At 50.1% G+C, this 17500-nt stretch overlaps 9 non-coding genes across 9 annotated transcripts; all 9 read right to left on the bottom strand.

Moving 5' to 3' along the window:
- Nucleotides 1-5768: 5768 nt before the first annotated feature.
- On the bottom strand, nucleotides 5769-5959 carry LOC142653284 (U2 spliceosomal RNA). Its single transcript, XR_012848221.1, has one exon. It is a non-coding gene; the product is annotated as a U2 spliceosomal RNA (small nuclear RNA).
- Nucleotides 5960-7201: 1242 nt separating this feature from the next.
- On the bottom strand, nucleotides 7202-7392 carry LOC142653281 (U2 spliceosomal RNA). The gene has a single exon (XR_012848219.1). It is a non-coding gene; the product is annotated as a U2 spliceosomal RNA (small nuclear RNA).
- Nucleotides 7393-8623: 1231 nt separating this feature from the next.
- On the bottom strand, nucleotides 8624-8814 carry LOC142653280 (U2 spliceosomal RNA). The gene has a single exon (XR_012848218.1). It is a non-coding gene; the product is annotated as a U2 spliceosomal RNA (small nuclear RNA).
- A 1230-nt stretch (nucleotides 8815-10044) lies between these two features.
- On the bottom strand, nucleotides 10045-10235 carry LOC142653638 (U2 spliceosomal RNA). The gene has a single exon (XR_012848563.1). It is a non-coding gene; the product is annotated as a U2 spliceosomal RNA (small nuclear RNA).
- A 1238-nt stretch (nucleotides 10236-11473) lies between these two features.
- LOC142653279 (U2 spliceosomal RNA) lies at nucleotides 11474-11664 on the bottom strand. The gene has a single exon (XR_012848217.1). It is a non-coding gene; the product is annotated as a U2 spliceosomal RNA (small nuclear RNA).
- A 1230-nt stretch (nucleotides 11665-12894) lies between these two features.
- Nucleotides 12895-13085, bottom strand: LOC142653637 (U2 spliceosomal RNA). The gene has a single exon (XR_012848562.1). It is a non-coding gene; the product is annotated as a U2 spliceosomal RNA (small nuclear RNA).
- Nucleotides 13086-14315: 1230 nt separating this feature from the next.
- On the bottom strand, nucleotides 14316-14506 carry LOC142653636 (U2 spliceosomal RNA). Its single transcript, XR_012848561.1, has one exon. It is a non-coding gene; the product is annotated as a U2 spliceosomal RNA (small nuclear RNA).
- A 1238-nt stretch (nucleotides 14507-15744) lies between these two features.
- On the bottom strand, nucleotides 15745-15935 carry LOC142653278 (U2 spliceosomal RNA). The gene has a single exon (XR_012848216.1). It is a non-coding gene; the product is annotated as a U2 spliceosomal RNA (small nuclear RNA).
- A 1230-nt stretch (nucleotides 15936-17165) lies between these two features.
- Nucleotides 17166-17356, bottom strand: LOC142653656 (U2 spliceosomal RNA). Its single transcript, XR_012848580.1, has one exon. It is a non-coding gene; the product is annotated as a U2 spliceosomal RNA (small nuclear RNA).
- Between the last annotated feature and the right edge of the window lie 144 nt (nucleotides 17357-17500).

The following is a 17500-nucleotide window of genomic DNA, read 5'->3' as shown; positions in this document are numbered from 1 at the left end:
CTGCGCACTCTCTCCAAAGCTGCCATATTCCTCGCTCCTCGCCACACCGTGCGCGCCACTATTTCGGACCAAACTATCACGCAACGGGCGAACAGATCCCGAAAACGCGCCAAATCAGTTCGTATAATTGACAATAACTCAGCCATTTTCACTTGGCCGATATCATTTCCACCCGCATGGATGATTAGGACAACAGGTCCGTACGTGTGCCTTGTAACTGCCACTACTTCTGGCAGTAACTGCACCCACCGTAATCCCCGGACACCTCTCCAATGGACGTCGGCCTGTGCGAGGCCCAAATTCGGACCTAATGGCCTTCGACCCGCTCGAACCGCTGCCCAATGCACATACGAATGCCCCAAGATCCACACTTGGGGGCGCCGCAACCCTAACAAAGAAATTAAGCTACATTCCGGTCAAATGAAAATTACAGGCAGGGTTAACATAACACTCCATATAACAGGAAGGAAAAACAGGGGGGGGGGGAAGGGGAGGGGGGGGAAGGGGAGGGGGCGACCTTTCTTATGAAAACTTCCAGCTTACACCATCTTTAAAACCAGATCAGGTCGCACATATGACTTATAGCTATTAGAGCGCCATCTACCCAGACTCATGATAGCCGCTGAATCCAAGCCCAAGGCATCCGCCTCAGTTGCCGCACCTATCCTAAATGAATGTGTACCAAACTCGCCCGGCGGCAAACCTAGATACTTCAAGCCGGCCTTAAAAATCGCCTCAAATTGAAAACGCGACATCGCGGATGCATCCTGATGGATCAAGAATTGCGTCCCGGGCACTCGGACCAACACGAATTCCTGGACCCATTTTACCGGGCAATACTGCCCCCCAATCCTCCCAATCGACAGCCAAGCCCCCTTTCCTACCACATCAGTCTTTGACCTCCGCACTCAGACCCTGAGAGAATCTCCCAACGTTACTACATCCGATCCGAGAAGACCACCGCTCGCACTTACTCTGTGCGGAACCAGCTCACTAACCCGCAAAGCGGCAAAGAAAGCCAACGAAAACGCCGCGTCGAACAAGGACACTTCATATTCATCCCGACACACAAAACATAAAACGGCTAGAAGCCGACCCAAAAGTGAAAAAGATACTGGCCGCCTCGTGTCCCTTGAACACGCCTCTTTTTTCCACCCTTTTAAAGACTGCCGAACTACAAATTCTTTTGTAACATCTCTGCATCCCCACAATTTTAACATAAAGGCCACTCCTGCTAAAAACTTGCTCGCCGTGGCCGCACTACCCCCTTCCTGACGTATTTGTACCAAACTTGCTAACGTGACGTCCAGGTGACACCCCTCCTGTGATGGGAAGTCATTCCCCGCAATCTCCAACCACCGATCCCACGCTCTGCAATGACTCTTCCAAGTCGCCGGTACCACCGAACCCCTCAACAGTCTCATAAGTTGTCCTCGACCAGGGCCCATAAGTGAAGGGGGGGGGACACCCCTTCTGCCAAAGCTGCCGGGTGCAATTCCCGAAACCGGGACATCTGTGAACGAGACAAAGCATCAGCCATCACATTACTGACACCCGGAACATGTTTTGCACGAAACCACACATTCAAACGCAAACACTTCAAAACCAACCGTCTTACTAAAGCTAATACTGGCAACGAACTAGACGACAACCCGTTCACCGCATGCACCACCGCCATGTTGTCTGTCCAAAATACAATCCTCTTATTCACCATCACGCTACCCCATAACTCTATTGCAACTATAATAGGAAACAATTCCAATAGCGTTAAATTACGTAAGACTCCCAAATCACTCCAATGCAAGGGCCAAGGGGATCTACACCAACTTCGGCCCAAAATTGCTCCAAAACCATCACTTCCGGCTGCATCCGTAAATAATTCCAAATCTACATTAGACAACTCAGCGTCCTGACACACCGACCTCCCGTTAAACGAACTCAAAAAAGAATGCCAGACAAACAAATCCTTCCTCATACAAGAGGTTACCCTGATAAAATGATTTGGCTTCGAGATACCTCTAGTGGCTAAAGACAAACGCCTAGAAAAAACACGACCCATTGGAATTATACGACAAGCAAACACCAGCAATCCCATTAACGACTGTAACTGTTTTAACGTCACTTTTTTCGACCCCATGACCTGGTCAACCTGCGTCACTAGCCTTGCCAATTTATCATCCGGCAACCGAAAAATCATCCGCTCGCTATCTATTTCGATACCCAAAAATGACAAAACCGTTACAGGACCTTCCGTCTTATCCTCGGAAATAGGTACCCCGAAACGCGACATCACCTGTCGAAACACTCTCAGCAACGTGCTGCACAACCCAGAGCCCCCCGGGCCCACAAAAAGAAAATCATCCAGATAATGAATGACCGAGTCACAACCAGACTCCAAACGAACTACCCACTCTAAAAATGACGCAAACATCTCAAAGTAACTGCATGATATTGAACAACCCATAGGAAGGCACATATCCACGTAAAACCCTTTGTCTAAACAACAACCCAGCAGGTGAAAACACTCCGGATGAACCGGCAGCAAACGAAAGGCCGCTTCAATATCAGATTTGGCTAACAACGCCCCTTGTCCAGCCGCCTGTACCAACCTTACTGCAACATCAAAAGACGTCTACGAAACCGCCGCCTCCGCCCTAGAAATACCGTCATTAACAGAACCACCGCGAGGAAAAGAAAGGTGATGAATCAGCCTAAACTTTCCTCGTTCCTTCTTTGGAACTAAACCAAGGGGGGAAACTCGCAGATTCGTATACGGCGGCTCGCTGAATGGACCTGCCATTCTTCCTAATTCCACTTCTTTAGCTAATTTTAGCCGCGCAATGCCCACATTCTCATTGATCGACTTCAAATTGTCAGCCAATGACAATGTCGCAGAATATTCAAAAGGAATCTCAAAACCAAACGAAAACCCGTTAGTGAGCACCTCTGCTTCCCGCCTCCTGTGGTACCGCTCTAACCATGGGCCCATCTCGAGCACGTTCACCGGCGTTCTCCGCTGCGCCGGAAGGAGGTGCCTTGACCGGCTGCTTACCTCTCCGGAAACACCGGAGCGCCGAATGAGCGCCCCCACAGATGGAGCATTCATGTCGAAATTTGCACGTGGCAAAGAAACGACAGTGGCCCTCATTGTAGAGCCAACAGGCACCTGTGGGCCTAGCGGCCGCAACTCCAGGGGCGGGGCCCGGTGCTGCGGCCGCATTGGGAAAGGGGCGTTGTTGCCTACTCCCTTGCGCTAAAATAAGCTGCAACCACACGTCCGTTGCCTTCGTCGCCCAACTAATATCAGGCGACAAAGCCAAACGTCGCCGAAATTCTTCATCATATCGCCACCAGGCCGCACCACCGTGCAGCCTGTGGGCGCTGAAAATTGTGTCAAAATAGACAAACAACTCGGCCCCTTTCCCAGGATAGCGTTGGCAAATAACATGAGCCAGTGTAGCGTAACACTGTACCCAGTTGCCAAATGTTTTCGCTACTTTTGCTTTCCTATCCGAACCTCTCTCAAAGCCCCGCTCCTTGTCGACAGTCACCTGCTCCACCGAGACCAAGGACCAAATATCCACAAATTCATTCCTCCAAATCTTGTCCTTGACCTCAGCTGACAAATGAGTCCCGAGAGGAGCGACTCCACAAAACAATGAATCTCTAAACGTCAAACTAGCTAAAGCATTCTCTTTCTCAGACGGGGGCATAGCTCCCTCTGGTGGCACAGAGGGACACGACGTTCCCTCATTCACTTTCAACCCAGCCACCACGGCTTTTAAAACAGAAATCAAATCCGCACCCGCTGCATTAGGTTTATTAAGCCATGCGTCACCGCAGGCCGACTCACCGCTCCCAGAGGTCCCACCGACTCCAGAGGGTCCTTCAGCCACTTGCCGCGGCACTGGAACCACGGCCTGCACCTCCTCCACCGGCCCGGCGGGAGGTACAACCTGGGACAGCTGCTCCTGATCCACCGACAAGCGCTGCACCTCCCGGCGTCGACTGCGTCTCTGCGGCCGTGAGGATCTCCTCGACGACCTCCTCCATGATCCGGATGATGCGGACGTCGTCGCAGACGAGGAGGAGAAACCATCGCTGGAAGACGAGGAATACCGTCGACCACGCCTCTTCCCGTCACCTGACCTGCGACGTCCATGATGGCCGTGCCGGCGATGTCCACCAGCCCGGCGTTTCCTCCCTCGCCTGGAACGCTCCCTTCTTGGACCTGCAGGAGAGAAAGATGACAAGGCAGGAGAAGGGCAAATAGCATCCAAAACACCCTCACTCCTATCTTTCCTAGCACACTCCCCCCCTGCCCCTGATCCGTGCTGACAGGGGCCCGGGGGGGACCGGGGTGGAGAAGCGACAGGCACCGCAGAAGCCCCCGCCCCCTGGCTGGGCTGCTTGCTCACCGTCCGCCTCCCCGCACCCGCCGCCATCTTCTTTTTTCGTGCGCCGCCATCTTGTGTCCTGGCTGCACTGCGCCTGCCAGGACGTCCCGCCCCTGTTCCCCCCGCCGCCAATTCTGGCTGCGTAGAGAACAGCACGGGGAAAGATGGCGCCGACCCCGGCTGCACACAGGCCCCAGAAGCAAGTCCCAGCTCCTGTGAACATGCCGCATGGTAAGCGACCATGTCGGACCAGTCGCCTGAGTCCGCCATATTCACCCCACTGTCACGATAGTCGGCCGCTGCCTCCGCGCCCGCATCAGCAGCTCGAGGCGGGTTGTACCGTGCCCGTGCCGGTTTAACAGCCGCCCTCTTACCGCCATGGGGAAGGACGCCAGCGCGACGAGTGGACGGGGGGGAGGGGGGCACTATGTCGACCGACGAAGCACCCGTCGACATAGGCCTAGGGGACCTGCTGGGACCACCGCATGACTGTGCAGCAGTCACAGCACCCCTCATAGCAACAGGGCTAGGGCTTAGTCTAACCGGAGGGCGTGTAACGCGCTGCGGCCTACCTCGGGTAGCCGCTCCCGACTGTTCCGTGCCCCGCTCAGCTCCTCGCCTCTCTCCTTCCTCCAACAGGGATTCCAGCCAGGCAGGCCCCTCTGCCGCTACCCGCTGTGCCACCTTCCGCAACAGTTCTTCTGCCATCTTCTTAACGACCACGCTCTGAATCTCCACAGCAGCAGCAAAGGTGTTTCTTCCACTGCAGCTTGAAGGTAAGAGGGCTTCCTGCTCCAAACCTCTGCCCTATATCTTCTTAACCACGCCCCTCTTACCCCTTGTTGACCAATCCTGATTCTGGGCATTATTTTAAACCGTTCCATCCTTTCTTAACCCCTTGCAGTCCCTGACACTCTCCCTAGGCGCTTCAGTGTCTACAAGGACGACAGTACATTCCATCACATCCATCTAGTGTACACAGGTAGGTCCATTGTGGCGGGCGGGCGGCTTTAATGGCTGTTTGCTGTTCCCCTACTCCACTCCACTATTTGACTGTGGTGCTGCATCAATCAGTGGCTGGCTCAGGTGCAGCTCTTTAACTTACCTAAAAGGGAGGGCGGAGAGAAGACAAGGAAGGTGAATGAGCTGTTCCAATGTGAAATGCCGGAAACACAGACACACAGACGACACAAAACAAGAGGTGGCAATGTATTCATTAATTGCATTTAATCAATTAGCTCATTATCACTCATGCATTGTCCAACAGGTGTTGAAATAATGGGATTAAAAGGGGAGATCCCTTCAGAAAGACAGAAACAATGGCAAACACAAAAAACACTTTTGGAATCTGATTTTAGTCAACACATAAGGAAAGGGTGCACCGGTCCTGGAAATACTGCAATACCAGGTCAATGCGTGGAGTGGACAGAGCAAGCTCTATTTCCATCTCCCTGTTCTAAAAATCCATTTAATATATGGTCCCCAGATAGGGGACGTATCAGATATTAAACTGATAAGAACAGATACTACACTTGATCTTAGCCAAAAGGCCGAGAAGCGATAACCCGAACGGGCCGCGCGTTGCCCGAGCCTGCCCGATACTGCTGTTCAGCCCTTGCAGCGATTCAGCCTACTTCTAGGCAATTCCATGGGGCCCTGCAGGCTCACACACTCACAGCTACACGGGAGGTGAATAAAGGCCGGAGAGGAAGCCAGACAGGATTTGCTTCTTTTGCTTGCACCACAATGCAGTGCTGAAAGAGGAGGAATCTACATAAAAAAGCCTTCCTGGCAACGCCCAAATGCCCTGCTGCCATGCAGATAAACACTGGCAGCGGCAGCAAGTGCATGCCCACAGCCACCCCTTGTTCCTTCACACCTTGTATCAGCTGTAATCCAGTCCAGTCCAGTGCTGCCTGCTGAGCAGCACTGACCAACACTGCCTGGGCACAGGCTTTTATCTCTGAGGCCCCATTATGATGTCAGAAAGCTGGCTCTGGCTCCTCAGGGCTCCACTATGACACGTGCAAAGTTCCGTCTGAACTTTATATAAGACGGTGCGGCTCAGTCAGTCACTCAGTGTTGCCTGAGAGGGCAACACTGCAACAGCCGGCCGCCAGGCTGTCTTTTTTTGCACAGCTAGTTGCCTCCAGGAGGCCACAAGAGGGAGACAAGGGACTGCAAAATGGAAAATAAGCATCCACCAACTTTACAGACAACTTCTCCTTGCTCCTACAACCTCCATCCTTGCACAGTTTGTTATTCTTCTAGGTAACATAGTAACAAATCCAAATTGCTGCTCTCTTTGTAGGCAAGCAAGGCTTTGTTGCAACTGCAATTCTTACTCCTTCTTGAAATGTAGGGACGACAGTACATTCCATCACATCCATCTAGTGTACACAGGTAGGTCCATTGTGGCGGGCGGGCGGGCGGGCGGGCGGCTTTAATGGCTGTTTGCTGTTCCCCTACTCCACTCCACTATTTGACTGTGGTGCTGCATCAATCAGTGGCTGGCTCAGGTGCAGCTCTTTAACTTACCTAAAAGGGAGGGCGGAGAGAAGACAAGGAAGGTGAATGAGCTGTTCCAATGTGAAATGCCGGAAACACAGACACACAGACGACACAAAACAAGAGGTGGCAATGTATTCATTAATTGCATTTAATCAATTAGCTCATTATCACTCATGCATTGTCCAACAGGTGTTGAAATAATGGGATTAAAAGGGGAGATCCCTTCAGAAAGACAGAAACAATGGCAAACACAAAAAACACTTTTGGAATCTGATTTTAGTCAACACATAAGGAAAGGGTGCACCGGTCCTGGAAATACTGCAATACCAGGTCAATGCGTGGAGTGGACAGAGCAAGCTCTATTTCCATCTCCCTGTTCTAAAAATCCATTTAATATATGGTCCCCAGATAGGGGACGTATCAGATATTAAACTGATAAGAACAGATACTACACTTGATCTTAGCCAAAAGGCCGAGAAGCGATAACCCGAACGGGCCGCGCGTTGCCCGAGCCTGCCCGATACTGCTGTTCAGCCCTTGCAGCGATTCAGCCTACTTCTAGGCAATTCCATGGGGCCCTGCAGGCTCACACACTCACAGCTACACGGGAGGTGAATAAAGGCCGGAGAGGAAGCCAGACAGGATTTGCTTCTTTTGCTTGCACCACAATGCAGTGCTGAAAGAGGAGGAATCTACATAAAAACGCCTTCCTGGCAACGCCCAAATGCCCTGCTGCCATGCAGATAAACACTGGCAGCGGCAGCAAGTGCATGCCCACAGCCACCCCTTGTTCCTTCACACCTTGTATCAGCTGTAATCCAGTCCAGTCCAGTGCTGCCTGCTGAGCAGCACTGACCAACACTGCCTGGGCCCAGGCTTTTATCTCTGAGGCCCCATTATGATGTCAGAAAGCTGGCTCTGGCTCCTCAGGGCTCCACTATGACACGTGCAAAGTTCCGTCTGAACTTTATATAAGACGGTGCGGCTCAGTCAGTCACTCAGTGTTGCCTGAGAGGGCAACACTGCAACAGCCGGCCGCCAGGCTGTCTTTTTTTTGCACAGCTAGTTGCCTCCAGGAGGCCACAAGAGGGAGACAAGGGACTGCAAAATGGAAAATAAGCATCCACCAACTTTACAGACAACTTCTCCTTGCTCCTACAACCTCCATCCTTGCACAGTTTGTTATTCTTCTAGGTAACATAGTAACAAATCCAAATTGCTGCTCTCTTTGTAGGCAAGCAAGGCTTTGTTGCAACTGCAATTCTTACTCCTTCTTGAAATGTAGGGACGACAGTACATTCCATCACATCCATCTAGTGTACACAGGTAGGTCCATTGTGGCGGGCGGGCGGCTTTAATGGCTGTTTGCTGTTCCCCTACTCCACTCCACTATTTGACTGTGGTGCTGCATCAATCAGTGGCTGGCTCAGGTGCAGCTCTTTAACTTACCTAAAAGGGAGGGCGGAGAGAAGACAAGGAAGGTGAATGAGCTGTTCCAATGTGAAATGCCGGAAACACAGACACACAGACGACACAAAACAAGAGGTGGCAATGTATTCATTAATTGCATTTAATCAATTAGCTCATTATCACTCATGCATTGTCCAACAGGTGTTGAAATAATGGGATTAAAAGGGGAGATCCCTTCATAAAGACAGAAACAATGGCAAACACAAAAAACACTTTTGGAATCTGATTTTAGTCAACACATAAGGAAAGGGTGCACCGGTCCTGGAAATACTGCAATACCAGGTCAATGCGTGGAGTGGACAGAGCAAGCTCTATTTCCATCTCCCTGTTCTAAAAATCCATTTAATATATGGTCCCCAGATAGGGGACGTATCAGATATTAAACTGATAAGAACAGATACTACACTTGATCTTAGCCAAAAGGCCGAGAAGCGATAACCCGAACGGGCCGCGCGTTGCCCGAGCCTGCCCGATACTGCTGTTCAGCCCTTGCAGCGATTCAGCCTACTTCTAGGCAATTCCATGGGGCCCTGCAGGCTCACACACTCACAGCTACACGGGAGGTGAATAAAGGCCGGAGAGGAAGCCAGACAGGATTTGCTTCTTTTGCTTGCACCACAATGCAGTGCTGAAAGAGGAGGAATCTACATAAAAACGCCTTCCTGGCAACGCCCAAATGCCCTGCTGCCATGCAGATAAACACTGGCAGCGGCAGCAAGTGCATGCCCACAGCCACCCCTTGTTCCTTCACACCTTGTATCAGCTGTAATCCAGTCCAGTCCAGTGCTGCCTGCTGAGCAGCACTGACCAACACTGCCTGGGCCCAGGCTTTTATCTCTGAGGCCCCATTATGATGTCAGAAAGCTGGCTCTGGCTCCTCAGGGCTCCACTATGACACGTGCAAAGTTCCGTCTGAACTTTATATAAGACGGTGCGGCTCAGTCAGTCACTCAGTGTTGCCTGAGAGGGCAACACTGCAACAGCCGGCCGCCAGGCTGTCTTTTTTTGCACAGCTAGTTGCCTCCAGGAGGCCACAAGAGGGAGACAAGGGACTGCAAAATGGAAAATAAGCATCCACCAACTTTACAGACAACTTCTCCTTGCTCCTACAACCTCCATCCTTGCACAGTTTGTTATTCTTCTAGGTAACATAGTAACAAATCCAAATTGCTGCTCTCTTTGTAGGCAAGCAAGGCTTTGTTGCAACTGCAATTCTTACTCCTTCTTGAAATGTAGGGACGACAGTACATTCCATCACATCCATCTAGTGTACACAGGTAGGTCCATTGTGGCGGGCGGGCGGCTTTAATGGCTGTTTGCTGTTCCCCTACTCCACTCCACTATTTGACTGTGGTGCTGCATCAATCAGTGGCTGGCTCAGGTGCAGCTCTTTAACTTACCTAAAAGGGAGGGCGGAGAGAAGACAAGGAAGGTGAATGAGCTGTTCCAATGTGAAATGCCGGAAACCCAGACACACAGACGACACAAAACAAGAGGTGGCAATGTATTCATTAATTGCATTTAATCAATTAGCTCATTATCACTCATGCATTGTCCAACAGGTGTTGAAATAATGGGATTAAAAGGGGAGATCCCTTCAGAAAGACAGAAACAATGGCAAACACAAAAAACACTTTTGGAATCTGATTTTAGTCAACACATAAGGAAAGGGTGCACCGGTCCTGGAAATACTGCAATACCAGGTCAATGCGTGGAGTGGACAGAGCAAGCTCTATTTCCATCTCCCTGTTGTAAAAATCCATTTAATATATGGTCCCCAGATAGGGGACGTATCAGATATTAAACTGATAAGAACAGATACTACACTTGATCTTAGCCAAAAGGCCGAGAAGCGATAACCCGAACGGGCCGCGCGTTGCCCGAGCCTGCCCGATACTGCTGTTCAGCCCTTGCAGCGATTCAGCCTACTTCTAGGCAATTCCATGGGGCCCTGCAGGCTCACACACTCACAGCTACACGGGAGGTGAATAAAGGCCGGAGAGGAAGCCAGACAGGATTTGCTTCTTTTGCTTGCACCACAATGCAGTGCTGAAAGAGGAGGAATCTACATAAAAACGCCTTCCTGGCAACGCCCAAATGCCCTGCTGCCATGCAGATAAACACTGGCAGCGGCAGCAAGTGCATGCCCACAGCCACCCCTTGTTCCTTCACACCTTGTATCAGCTGTAATCCAGTCCAGTCCAGTGCTGCCTGCTGAGCAGCACTGACCAACACTGCCTGGGCCCAGGCTTTTATCTCTGAGGCCCCATTATGATGTCAGAAAGCTGGCTCTGGCTCCTCAGGGCTCCACTATGACACGTGCAAAGTTCCGTCTGAACTTTATATAAGACGGTGCGGCTCAGTCAGTCACTCAGTGTTGCCTGAGAGGGCAACACTGCAACAGCCGGCCGCCAGGCTGTCTTTTTTTGCACAGCTAGTTGCCTCCAGGAGGCCACAAGAGGGAGACAAGGGACTGCAAAATGGAAAATAAGCATCCACCAACTTTACAGACAACTTCTCCTTGCTCCTACAACCTCCATCCTTGCACAGTTTGTTATTCTTCTAGGTAACATAGTAACAAATCCAAATTGCTGCTCTCTTTGTAGGCAAGCAAGGCTTTGTTGCAACTGCAATTCTTACTCCTTCTTGAAATGTAGGGACGACAGTACATTCCATCACATCCATCTAGTGTACACAGGTAGGTCCATTGTGGCGGGCGGGCGGGCGGGCGTCTTTAATGGCTGTTTGCTGTTCCCCTACTCCACTCCACTATTTGACTGTGGTGCTGCATCAATCAGTGGCTGGCTCAGGTGCAGCTCTTTAACTTACCTAAAAGGGAGGGCGGAGAGAAGACAAGGAAGGTGAATGAGCTGTTCCAATGTGAAATGCCGGAAACACAGACTCACAGACGACACAAAACAAGAGGTGGCAATGTATTCATTAATTGCATTTAATCAATTAGCTCATTATCACTCATGCATTGTCCAACAGGTGTTGAAATAATGGGATTAAAAGGGGAGATCCCTTCAGAAAGACAGAAACAATGGCAAACACAAAAAACACTTTTGGAATCTGATTTTAGTCAACACATAAGGAAAGGGTGCACCGGTCCTGGAAATACTGCAATACCAGGTCAATGCGTGGAGTGGACAGAGCAAGCTCTATTTCCATCTCCCTGTTCTAAAAATCCATTTAATATATGGTCCCCAGATAGGGGACGTATCAGATATTAAACTGATAAGAACAGATACTACACTTGATCTTAGCCAAAAGGCCGAGAAGCGATAACCCGAACGGGCCGCGCGTTGCCCGAGCCTGCCCGATACTGCTGTTCAGCCCTTGCAGCGATTCAGCCTACTTCTAGGCAATTCCATGGGGCCCTGCAGGCTCACACACTCACAGCTACACGGGAGGTGAATAAAGGCCGGAGAGGAAGCCAGACAGGATTTGCTTCTTTTGCTTGCACCACAATGCAGTGCTGAAAGAGGAGGAATCTACATAAAAACGCCTTCCTGGCAACGCCCAAATGCCCTGCTGCCATGCAGATAAACACTGGCAGCGGCAGCAAGTGCATGCCCACAGCCACCCCTTGTTCCTTCACACCTTGTATCAGCTGTAATCCAGTCCAGTCCAGTGCTGCCTGCTGAGCAGCACTGACCAACACTGCCTGGGCCCAGGCTTTTATCTCTGAGGCCCCATTATGATGTCAGAAAGCTGTCTCTGGCTCCTCAGGGCTCCACTATGACACGTGCAAAGTTCCGTCTGAACTTTATATAAGACGGTGCGGCTCAGTCAGTCACTCAGTGTTGCCTGAGAGGGCAACACTGCAACAGCCGGCCGCCAGGCTGTCTTTTTTTGCACAGCTAGTTGCCTCCAGGAGGCCACAAGAGGGAGACAAGGGACTGCAAAATGGAAAATAAGCATCCACCAACTTTACAGACAACTTCTCCTTGCTCCTACAACCTCCATCCTTGCACAGTTTGTTATTCTTCTAGGTAACATAGTAACAAATCCAAATTGCTGCTCTCTTTGTAGGCAAGCAAGGCTTTGTTGCAACTGCAATTCTTACTCCTTCTTGAAATGTAGGGACGACAGTACATTCCATCACATCCATCTAGTGTACACAGGTAGGTCCATTGTGGCGGGCGGGCGGCTTTAATGGCTGTTTGCTGTTCCCCTACTCCACTCCACTATTTGACTGTGGTGCTGCATCAATCAGTGGCTGGCTCAGGTGCAGCTCTTTAACTTACCTAAAAGGGAGGGCGGAGAGAAGACAAGGAAGGTGAATGAGCTGTTCCAATGTGAAATGCCGGAAACCCAGACACACAGACGACACAAAACAAGAGGTGGCAATGTATTCATTAATTGCATTTAATCAATTAGCTCATTATCACTCATGCATTGTCCAACAGGTGTTGAAATAATGGGATTAAAAGGGGAGATCCCTTCAGAAAGACAGAAACAATGGCAAACACAAAAAACACTTTTGGAATCTGATTTTAGTCAACACATAAGGAAAGGGTGCACCGGTCCTGGAAATACTGCAATACCAGGTCAATGCGTGGAGTGGACAGAGCAAGCTCTATTTCCATCTCCCTGTTGTAAAAATCCATTTAATATATGGTCCCCAGATAGGGGACGTATCAGATATTAAACTGATAAGAACAGATACTACACTTGATCTTAGCCAAAAGGCCGAGAAGCGATAACCCGAACGGGCCGCGCGTTGCCCGAGCCTGCCCGATACTGCTGTTCAGCCCTTGCAGCGATTCAGCCTACTTCTAGGCAATTCCATGGGGCCCTGCAGGCTCACACACTCACAGCTACACGGGAGGTGAATAAAGGCCGGAGAGGAAGCCAGACAGGATTTGCTTCTTTTGCTTGCACCACAATGCAGTGCTGAAAGAGGAGGAATCTACATAAAAACGCCTTCCTGGCAACGCCCAAATGCCCTGCTGCCATGCAGATAAACACTGGCAGCGGCAGCAAGTGCATGCCCACAGCCACCCCTTGTTCCTTCACACCTTGTATCAGCTGTAATCCAGTCCAGTCCAGTGCTGCCTGCTGAGCAGCACTGACCAACACTGCCTGGGCCCAGGCTTTTATCTCTGAGGCCCCATTATGATGTCAGAAAGCTGTCTCTGGCTCCTCAGGGCTCCACTATGACACGTGCAAAGTTCCGTCTGAACTTTATATAAGACGGTGCGGCTCAGTCAGTCACTCAGTGTTGCCTGAGAGGGCAACACTGCAACAGCCGGCCGCCAGGCTGTCTTTTTTTGCACAGCTAGTTGCCTCCAGGAGGCCACAAGAGGGAGACAAGGGACTGCAAAATGGAAAATAAGCATCCACCAACTTTACAGACAACTTCTCCTTGCTCCTACAACCTCCATCCTTGCACAGTTTGTTATTCTTCTAGGTAACATAGTAACAAATCCAAATTGCTGCTCTCTTTGTAGGCAAGCAAGGCTTTGTTGCAACTGCAATTCTTACTCCTTCTTGAAATGTAGGGACGACAGTACATTCCATCACATCCATCTAGTGTACACAGGTAGGTCCATTGTGGCGGGCGGGCGGCTTTAATGGCTGTTTGCTGTTCCCCTACTCCACTCCACTATTTGACTGTGGTGCTGCATCAATCAGTGGCTGGCTCAGGTGCAGCTCTTTAACTTACCTAAAAGGGAGGGCGGAGAGAAGACAAGGAAGGTGAATGAGCTGTTCCAATGTGAAATGCCGGAAACCCAGACACACAGACGACACAAAACAAGAGGTGGCAATGTATTCATTAATTGCATTTAATCAATTAGCTCATTATCACTCATGCATTGTCCAACAGGTGTTGAAATAATGGGATTAAAAGGGGAGATCCCTTCAGAAAGACAGAAACAATGGCAAACACAAAAAACACTTTTGGAATCTGATTTTAGTCAACACATAAGGAAAGGGTGCACCGGTCCTGGAAATACTGCAATACCAGGTCAATGCGTGGAGTGGACAGAGCAAGCTCTATTTCCATCTCCCTGTTGTAAAAATCCATTTAATATATGGTCCCCAGATAGGGGACGTATCAGATATTAAACTGATAAGAACAGATACTACACTTGATCTTAGCCAAAAGGCCGAGAAGCGATAACCCGAACGGGCCGCGCGTTGCCCGAGCCTGCCCGATACTGCTGTTCAGCCCTTGCAGCGATTCAGCCTACTTCTAGGCAATTCCATGGGGCCCTGCAGGCTCACACACTCACAGCTACACGGGAGGTGAATAAAGGCCGGAGAGGAAGCCAGACAGGATTTGCTTCTTTTGCTTGCACCACAATGCAGTGCTGAAAGAGGAGGAATCTACATAAAAACGCCTTCCTGGCAACGCCCAAATGCCCTGCTGCCATGCAGATAAACACTGGCAGCGGCAGCAAGTGCATGCCCACAGCCACCCCTTGTTCCTTCACACCTTGTATCAGCTGTAATCCAGTCCAGTCCAGTGCTGCCTGCTGAGCAGCACTGACCAACACTGCCTGGGCCCAGGCTTTTATCTCTGAGGCCCCATTATGATGTCAGAAAGCTGGCTCTGGCTCCTCAGGGCTCCACTATGACACGTGCAAAGTTCCGTCTGAACTTTATATAAGACGGTGCGGCTCAGTCAGTCACTCAGTGTTGCCTGAGAGGGCAACACTGCAACAGCCGGCCGCCAGGCTGTCTTTTTTTGCACAGCTAGTTGCCTCCAGGAGGCCACAAGAGGGAGACAAGGGACTGCAAAATGGAAAATAAGCATCCACCAACTTTACAGACAACTTCTCCTTGCTCCTACAACCTCCATCCTTGCACAGTTTGTTATTCTTCTAGGTAACATAGTAACAAATCCAAATTGCTGCTCTCTTTGTAGGCAAGCAAGGCTTTGTTGCAACTGCAATTCTTACTCCTTCTTGAAATGTAGGGACGACAGTACATTCCATCACATCCATCTAGTGTACACAGGTAGGTCCATTGTGGCGGGCGGGCGGGCGGGCGTCTTTAATGGCTGTTTGCTGTTCCCCTACTCCACTCCACTATTTGACTGTGGTGCTGCATCAATCAGTGGCTGGCTCAGGTGCAGCTCTTTAACTTACCTAAAAGGGAGGGCGGAGAGAAGACAAGGAAGGTGAATGAGCTGTTCCAATGTGAAATGCCGGAAACACAGACACACAGACGACACAAAACAAGAGGTGGCAATGTATTCATTAATTGCATTTAATCAATTAGCTCATTATCACTCATGCATTGTCCAACAGGTGTTGAAATAATGGGATTAAAAGGGGAGATCCCTTCAGAAAGACAGAAACAATGGCAAACACAAAAAACACTTTTGGAATCTGATTTTAGTCAACACATAAGGAAAGGGTGCACCGGTCCTGGAAATACTGCAATACCAGGTCAATGCGTGGAGTGGACAGAGCAAGCTCTATTTCCATCTCCCTGTTCTAAAAATCCATTTAATATATGGTCCCCAGATAGGGGACGTATCAGATATTAAACTGATAAGAACAGATACTACACTTGATCTTAGCCAAAAGGCCGAGAAGCGATAACCCGAACGGGCCGCGTGTTGCCCGAGCCTGCCCGATACTGCTGTTCAGCCCTTGCAGCGATTCAGCCTACTTCTAGGCAATTCCATGGGGCCCTGCAGGCTCACACACTCACAGCTACACGGGAGGTGAATAAAGGCCGGAGAGGAAGCCAGACAGGATTTGCTTCTTTTGCTTGCACCACAATGCAGTGCTGAAAGAGGAGGAATCTACATAAAAACGCCTTCCTGGCAACGCCCAAATGCCCTGCTGCCATGCAGATAAACACTGGCAGCGGCAGCAAGTGCATGCCCACAGCCACCCCTTGTTCCTTCATACCTTGTATCAGCTGTAATCCAGTCCAGTCCAGTGCTGCCTGCTGAGCAGCACTGACCAACACTGCCTGGGCCCAGGCTTTTATCTCTGAGGCCCCATTATGATGTCAGAAAGCTGGCTCTGGCTCCTCAGGGCTCCACTATGACACGTGCAAAGTTCCGTCTGAACTTTATATAAGACGGTGCGGCTCAGTCAGTCACTCAGTGTTGCCTGAGAGGGCAACACTGCAACAGCCGGCCGCCAGGCTGTCTTTTTTTGCACAGCTAGTTGCCTCCAGGAGGCCACAAGAGGGAGACAAGGGACTGCAAAATGGAAAATAAGCATCCACCAACTTTACAGACAACTTCTCCTTGCTCATACAACCTCCATCCTTGCACAGTTTGTTATTCTTCTAGGTAACATAGTAACAAATCCAAATTGCTGCTCTCTTTGTAGGCAAGCAAGGCTTTGTTGCAACTGCAATTCTTACTCCTTCTTGAAATGTAGGGACGACAGTACATTCCATCACATCCATCTAGTGTACACAGGTAGGTCCATTGTGGCGGGCGGGCGGCTTTAATGGCTGTTTGCTGTTCCCCTACTCCACTCCACTATTTGACTGTGGTGCTGCATCAATCAGTGGCTGGCTCAGGTGCAGCTCTTTAACTTACCTAAAAGGGAGGGCGGAGAGAAGACAAGGAAGGTGAATGAGCTGTTCCAATGTGAAATGTCGGAAACACAGAAACACAGACGACACAAAACAAGAGGTGGCAATCTATTCATTAATTGCATTTAATCAATTAGCTCATTATCACTCATGCATTGTCCAACAGGTGTTGAAATAATGGGATTAAAAGGGGAGATCCCTTCAGAAAGACAGAAACAATGGCAAACACAAAAAACACTTTTGGAATCTGATTTTAGTCAACAGATAAGGAAAGGGTGCACCGGTCCTGGAAATACTGCAATACCAGGTCAATGCGTGGTGTGGACAGAGCAAGCTCTATTTCCATCTCCCTGTTCTAAAAATCCATTTAATATATGGTCCCCAGATAGGGGACGTATCAGATATTAAACTGATAAGAACAGATACTACACTTGATCTTAGCCAAAAGGCCGAGAAGCGATAACCCGAACGGGCCGCGCGTTGCCCGAGCCTGCCCGATACTGCTGTTCAGCCCTTGCAGCGATTCAGCCTACTTCTAGGCAATTCCATGGGGCCCTGCAGGCTCACACACTCACAGCTACACGGGAGGTGAATAAAGGCCGGAG

The sequence above is a fragment of the Rhinoderma darwinii genome, chromosome 5 (genome assembly GCF_050947455.1).
Source record: "Rhinoderma darwinii isolate aRhiDar2 chromosome 5, aRhiDar2.hap1, whole genome shotgun sequence".
NCBI classification, from domain to species: domain Eukaryota; kingdom Metazoa; phylum Chordata; class Amphibia; order Anura; family Rhinodermatidae; genus Rhinoderma; species Rhinoderma darwinii.
The sequence above is the reverse complement of the archived record's forward strand: the minus strand, read 5'-3'. Positions and strand labels throughout refer to the sequence as shown.